The sequence below is a fragment of the Silene latifolia genome, chromosome 3, assembly GCF_048544455.1.
Source record: "Silene latifolia isolate original U9 population chromosome 3, ASM4854445v1, whole genome shotgun sequence".
Classification (NCBI taxonomy): Eukaryota; Viridiplantae; Streptophyta; class Magnoliopsida; order Caryophyllales; family Caryophyllaceae; genus Silene; species Silene latifolia.
The window spans coordinates 126,385,166-126,393,268 of NC_133528.1; positions in this window are offsets into that span (position 1 = coordinate 126,385,166).

An 8,103-nucleotide genomic window follows, 5' to 3' on the forward strand; every position below is an offset into this window, starting at 1 on the left:
TCAGTTTTTGGAAACGAATTTTTGAAGATTTCAAGGGTAAAATTCGTCGTTACGACAGCGCTTTGGTATTGAAAATGGATTTTGAATTTTGAAAATTTTGAGGGTAAAAATCGTCATTACGACGGTTTGGAAAGTGACGTTTTGGTTTTTGAAAAAGACACGGGAACGGACTAAGATCACATAGCACATAAGCAATCGTAATTCATTATATTATGCTCAATGTTGATATGGGTCTTGACTTAATAAGGGTTGTTACAAATCAAGCTAACATTCCCCGTTCTTTGGGAGGGATGCCATTCCAAACACAATGTGTAAGGTTGGCGCTCTAATCCCCGTTTACGTAAGAAGTGAAATCTATTTGATGAAAACAAAATGTGTAGTAATTACAAATGGCTTGCTTCACACAATCGGGATCTGAAACGCGGGGATGAGTAAACCCACGTTGACGAAGCGAGCCAATTGGTCGATAAAGGTTAGGTTATGGGCCTGGACAAGGAAACCGACTTACGACCATAATATCAAATAATGCACTTTACCCACGACCTCGTTCGAGTTTCACCTCCGAGGATCACAAAGACACAAGTGTCGTAGTTATCTCCAGCGGAGTTGCCAAACTGTGGGCATCGCCCACCCGCGCAAAGCCCGGTCCCCGGTCTGGTCGTTCTTGTGCGGAAGAGGGTTTTGCCATTCGCGCCCTAGGGGGCGCGAAGTCGCATTTTCCCGCCTTCGAAGAAGACCTTGGGTTGGATTTTAGCTCGGTCTCGCTCGATGAAGGTCTCAAAACGACCAATTGGCGACTGAGTGAAATGGCCACCAAGAAGTTATGGGATTCTTGGAAACCATTCGAATCAACTTTATACCATGATAAAACAAAGCACAAAGCAGTATTGACATAGATACTAAAGATAAATATTTGTTCCCCTTAGCATCTCATGTCTAGAATGACTCTCGTTTGCCATGGATACGAACATCCACTATCTAGAAATTCGAGTAAAGGGTGAGGGCACGTATTGGAAAGCACTTTAATCAAACCCAATCTCGCCCGCTCAAGCGGCTTCTACTGATCGATCATGGTTATTTAAGTGCGAAAGTCGATAAAATGGGTTAAATGCATGAATGTCCATCAATTAGTTTAACCTAACATGTGAATTTGATCTGTGTCGGTTGATTTAAGCATGTAGGGCGGAATTGATGATGTCAAGGTTGAATTTAGATTGATTAAGCATGTGAGAACCGGAAATTAAACATCCATTTACAAAGCGAAATTGATGAAGCTTAATATGACCTTGAATGCTTGAGAGATTTTGAAAGAGGTTCGAAGTAATTGAGATGTTTAGAAAAGTTGAATATTTGAATGGAATAAAAGGGTCGAATTATGCAAAACGACCAATCCCGATTAAGGGCCTGATTTTTTAGATAAGATGAAAGCTTGAAAACATTAGTTAGATTGTTGTTGTTGACAGGGTATATAAGCGCGGAGGTCTTAGTAGATTAGCCCAGCTATGGTCAGACAGCAAAGAAGAAAGGGAAGCAGGAGAAGGGCCAGAAGAGGCGCAAGCGTAGCACCCTTTGAATGAGGCGTGGGGGCCTGTACCAGCCTTCCGGGCTATTTCAAGAAAATGAAAATGTATATAATTGAAATCCAAGGTTTGAAATAAAATGAATGATGTCAGGAATGCAAATCTACGTCCTCTAGTGATAAACGACGTCATCTAGGTGATTGAAGATATTGCCATCGATTTTACGTTGATTAGGGTGCAGGTAAGTTTGCGTCATAACATGGTGTTTGCTCGGTTATTACATTTTGAGTGAGGCTTAAAGGCTTGATTGTACTTCTTGTTTGTTTGTATTTGAGATATTTTGTGACTGTCTCAACATGGTAGAGTCATTTGAGGGAGGTTTCGTGTTTTTGACTCGGGTTTCAAGTTTTGGAGTCGATTTTGACTCAAATTAGTGTCATTTTGACGCTTGCGGCATGCAAAAGAAACAACCTAGGTATTAAAAATATTTTTCGAGTTTAGCAAAGAACCATTCTGTTAACTATCGAGTCTTCACAACTATATCAAAGAAATGTTGTAGTACGATCATCGTTGGGCGTTTTTCAGAATTCAGCAGATACTGGGTATCTACAGAGTGCAAGAATCATCGGATTTGGATGAGGAACGAAAGCGGGATGCTAATTTTAAGATGAGATCTAAAAGATAGATAAAAAAATGAATTTTATAAAAGTTAGAGAAAGATAAAATTTTATTATACAAAAAGACGGGGAATGATGAGAGAGAGAATAATGGTGAAAAGATGAAATGATTTGGTTGAGAAATGAGGGGGTTATGAGTGTTTTAAAATCTTAAACCTTTAGAATGTTTATAAAGGTTTTGATGAGAGAAAATAATAAATTTTGGGAAGAAGGGGATGAGGTGAGCTTTCTCATAAAAGATTAACCTAAAACCTTAACTCATCATAACCCAAATGAGTCGAGTTTTACTTAAATTTCGCATAGAATCTGATTCATAACTCTATTTGGACAAATTAATAATGGTTTTAACTCAACAAAGCTAAAAATGAACTTATCCTTAAAATAAAGGCAACTATTAATAAATTAGTGGTTTAAAATGATATATTCAATAAATGACGTAGTATAGTAGGGTAGAAATCGCTACCAAATTGCCCAAATAGAGCTTGGAATCGGATTCTACGCGAAAGTTGAGTAGAAACCCGAGTCAATTGGGTCATGGACCAAGCTAAGTGAAGTTGGGCTACTACTGTAGGTTTATTCTCATTTCCTCACAACTCACTTCATCTCCTACCTTAAAAAATTCCTTCTTTCCTAACACCTACATTAAACCTCCACTAAATCTAAACCGCACAATCTTAAAAATTTCATAACTTCTTCATCCCTTCACCAAATTGCTTCATTCTTGTGCTAGTCTTCGTCTTTTCTAGTCCTCCGTCTTTCTACGTAAGAAAGTCTTGTCCTTTTTTAATCTCTAAAAGGCCCGTCATTCCCCTAAGTTATATATTCTCACAACTTATTGTGTTTTTCATGTTTAGGTGGTGCCTAAGAAGACCCGGAGAAGGATTTTTATCTCATAGAGAGAGATTTGAAAGACTATAAGTGCAAATAAAAGTAATGTAGATGGGTTACTCGGTATTACTTGTATGTTTAGATCTAAGAATCTTTATGTGCGTTTTGCCTTGGAATTCCTTATTTATGTTGTTTAATGACTTATGAGTAATGTGCTATGAGATTTGTTAGATTAATATTGTTAATGATGTTTTAAATGAAAATTTTGTGTGTTGTTATGTTCAGATCTAATGTTTTGAATGAAAAAGATGGCATCTGTATGTAGGATTTATATTATAAAGTCTTGTTCATTGAAATTTGAGTAATATGTGGATCATCCTTGGGTGAGGATATGTTGATTTTGGTGTGTTTGTATGTGTATTAGCATGAGTAAACAAGTTTTATTAGAATTAAATTGAAATTGGGTGAAATTTGACCTCAACCCGGGCGGGTCTAGTCCAACTCGGGCAGGTCCAATCACTGAACCCGAGCAGAGTGACTTCAACCGGGGCGGGTCCAATCTGCTCCCCCCCCCCCCCCCTATACACACACACGCACACACACACACACACACACTAAGGTGCCTTACCAAGACCACCTAATGCATGAAAGTCCAACAATCTCGGTCACCCGAGGCAATGTATATCAAATAGACCATCAAAGAACGTACTTTAAATAAATAGTTTAAGTGAATACATCAAAATCCAAAAACCGCAAAGTATGATACAACTGTTCCAAAACCAAAATCCAACTAAAGTAAAAAAATGTTCGACACAACAGCGGAAGACTCCTAGATGACTCGTGGTGACTCATGCCCAGTTATCCCTCGCGCATCCAAATCATATCTGCTCAATAACTGCTCACCATCCCCGAATGGATCACCATAATTTTTAAAACAATTAAATGGGGTAAGTTACTGCATACGCAATAGAAGACTAAACAACAACAATACACAAATACAATTCTCCAACATCGTCACATCACCAGTCACTTGACTAGCCTCAAGGTCTAGCCCTGCCAGATTACGACTGCAACCAGTAATCCACACCGCCAGTGGGGGACCGCAGCCGTTCCCACCTAAGCCCCGCTCATCTTTACCGAGCGAAAACCCATGTTCCTTAATGTGCACATCCCCTCTTGTGGCGGGTTCCACAAGAGGCAAATCAAGGCCGTGAAGCCACTCCCGCAAGTGACTCCACTCAGCCGAGGACGCACCTCGCGAACCACAGACAATTAACAACATCCAATCACAGAATCACAATACCAAATTAAATACGATATAATCAATGCCAACAACCAACAACCATCTGATAATCATGTATACGGTAACTGAGTAGCAAACCCTACCTGGAATGCAATCACCACAATCGACACAATAACAGATCAGAAACGGTCCTCTACGAATCACCTCCTATCAACATACAATCATACAATCACAATCTAATACCAATAATACTCCCAAAACCCCTAAACTACCCAATTAGGGTTTAACCAAAATTAACGAAATAATATAAAAACTGTACTAGGATCTAACCCATAATACGACGGCCTCAAAGGTATAAAGAACTCTGCAATCCGACGACTCTTGCTCTTTCGATTTGATAGCAATGTGAGAGAGGATTCAATGTAACTTGTTTTATCTTGTGAAATGTGTTTAGAATAAAGTAAACAGTAAAAAGAAACTGGTGAAAATACATTATATACCAATCTCGCATTGCTATCAAAACCATGCCAAAAACCCGTAAGAGCCGACGTACTTGATCGAGTAACTGAGGTACTCGATCGAGTAGCCCCTACTCGATCGAGTACCCAACAGACAGAACACTGTCCAGAACGGAAAACTCACTTACTCGATAGAGTAAACCCTACTCGATAGAGTATCCAACAGCTCATAAAACCGTAGTACTACAGTCTTTCCTCCTTAAAAATGAACTTCGTCCCCGAAGTTCAAACCCATACTCAAAACCAACCTCACTAACTCAACTACGACACATGCAACAACGCAATGAAAACTCAAAAACAAACCCAACCACAACTCATACCGACTCAAAACAACCACTAACTGTACCAAAACCAACATAAAACCATACCAAAACCTTATGCGATCATCTCCTACCCCCTAAAAGAAACAGGGTTACGTCCCCGTAACCACACATACCTGATCAAAAATAGACGGATACCGTTTCTTCATAACCTCGTCCGCCTCCCAAGTCGCTTCCTCGATATTGTTATTAGACCATAAAACCTTGAGTAACACTGTTTTCCCAGATCTCGTTTTGCGAACCTTGCGATCAAGAATCTGTTTTGGTACCTCTAGATAAGACAAAGATTCATCCAAATCGATATTCTCCACCTCTAACACATGGGAAGGGTCACTTACATACTTCCGTAACTGAGACACATGGAACACATTACGTACACGATCCAAAGCTGGTGGCAAAGCTAACTGATAAGAAACCTCTCCCACACGATCCAAAATCTCATACGGTCCAATGAACTTTTGGCTTAACTTCCCTTTCTTACCAAACCGCATAACCCCACACATAGGTGACACTTTCAAAAAAACCTTATCCCCAACCTGAAACTCGAAGTCCCAACGATGTAAGTCCGCATAGCTCTTTTGTCGATCCTGGGCCGCTTTCATATTTTGCCGAATAACTTTCACTTGTTCAATCATCTCATATACCATCTGTGGTCCTAAAACCACTGCCTCAGCACTATCATCCCAGCAAATCGAACTCCTACACCTCCTCATATACAAAGCCTCAAACGGAGCCATCCTAATACTCGTATGGTAGCTGTTGTTGTAACAAAACTCAATCAAATCCAACCTATCTTCCCAACTACCACCAAACTCTATCACACAAGCCCTCAACATATCTTCCAAAGTCTTGATAGTTCTCTCTGTCTGTCCATCAGCTGCAGGATGAAACGCAGTACTCATCTTCAAGGTAGTTCTCATCATCTCCTACAACTCTTGCCAAAAATGAGAAATGAACCTCGCATCCCGATCTAACACAATGTCCTTTGGCACTTCATGTAACCTCACCATCTGTTTCCAGTAGCCATTAGCCAACTGCACTTTAGTCCATGTATCTTTCATTGGAATAAAGTGAGTTGACTTAGTCAAACGTTCATCCATATCATATTATTACCTTGCTGGCTCCTCGGTAAACCCACTATAAAATCCATGGAGATAGAATCCCATTTAAACTCAGGTACCTCAAGAGACTGGATCTTACCTTGCGGTCTTCGCTGCTCCCCTTTGACGCTCTGACATGTCAAACACCTAGCCACAAACTCAGTTGTCTCCCTTTTCATCCCACGCCACCAAAAAGTCTTCTTCAGATCCCTATAAAGCTTGTCACCACCCGGATGCACTGAATACGGAATACAATGAGCCTCTGTCATGATTGTCTTTCTTAACTCGTCATCCTTAGGCACACACCATCTCCCATCAAACCGAACACTCCCATCAGAATGAATAGAGAACCGAGACACTGTCCCTTTCTCTACACCACCTCTCCACTCCTGAATCTTAGAATCAAGAGCCTGCTTCCTGCGAATGTCATCATAAAGATCCGGCTTCACTGTCAAGTCTCCCCTACCATCCCCTTTTTGAATCACATATATACCCATCTTACCTACCTCATCTCTCAACCTCATCAAGGACATAGCTATGCATAAAGAATGCACACGCTTTCTGCTCAACGCATCAGCAACCACGTTTGCCGTCCCTTCATGGTATATGATATCCATGTCATAATCCCCGATAAGCTTCATCCACCTCCTCTGTCTCATGTTCAGCTCCTTTTGAGTAAAGATGTACTTTAGACTCTTGTGATCAGAAAACACCTTAGAGGCCGCCCTTAAAAGATAGTACCTCCAAATCTTGAGAGCAAAGATAACTGCACCCAACTCTAGATCATGCATCGGATAGTTCTCCTCATAAGGCTTCAACTGCCTAGAAGCATAGGCAATGACTTTCCCGTTCTATATCAACACACAACCCAACCCGTTCTTTGAAGCATCAGTATACACCTCAAAGTTCTCACACCCTTCAGGTAAAGCTAAGACTGGAGCTGTGGTCAAACGTTCTTTAATGTTTGGAACGCCGTCTCACAACTTTCACACCAATGAAACTTGTTTTCTTTCCTCATTAACGTGGTCATAGGCCTGGCAATCTTCGAAAAGTCTTTCACGAACCGTCGATTGTACCCTGCCAAACCTAGAAACTCCTGATATTGGCCACATTATTTGGTGCTTGCTACTTAGCTACTGCCTCTATCTTGTTAGGATCCACAGATACACCCTCTTTAGAAATCACATGACCCAGAAAGCCACTCTCTCTAGCCAGAACTCACACTTAGATAACTTTGCATACAGTTGGTTATCGCGTAGAGTTTGCAACACCAACCTCAAATGCTCCTCGTGCTCCTCCTTAGTCTTAGAATATACTAAGATGTCATCTATGAACACCACCATGAACTTATCCAAGAACTGGCTGAAGACCCGGTTCATCAAATCCATAAACATTGCCGATACATTAGACAACCCAATTGGCATCACCACATACTCATAGTGACCATACCTTGATTGAAAAGCTGTCTTTGGTATGTGTTCATCCCGAATCCTCACCTGATGGTACCCTGATCTTAGATCAATCTTTGAAAAGACTCCGGCCCCACTTAGCTGGTCAAACAGATCATCTATCCTTGGTAAAGGATACTTGTTCTTCACTATAACACTGTTCAGCTCTCTATAGTCGATACACAATCTCAAGCTCCCATCTTTCTTCTTCACAAACAGAACTGGTGCACCCCACGGCGATATATTAGGTCTAATGTACCCCTTCTCTATCAAATCATCCAACTGTTTCTTCAGCTCCCCTAACTCCTTAGGACCCATGCGGTACGGGGCCTTAGAGATTGGCCTAGTCTCGTCCCTGGTTTCAACTCCACACTCAAATATATATCTCTCTTTGGTGGTAAACCCGGTATCTCCTCTGGAAAAACATCCGAAAACTCTCCTACCACTGG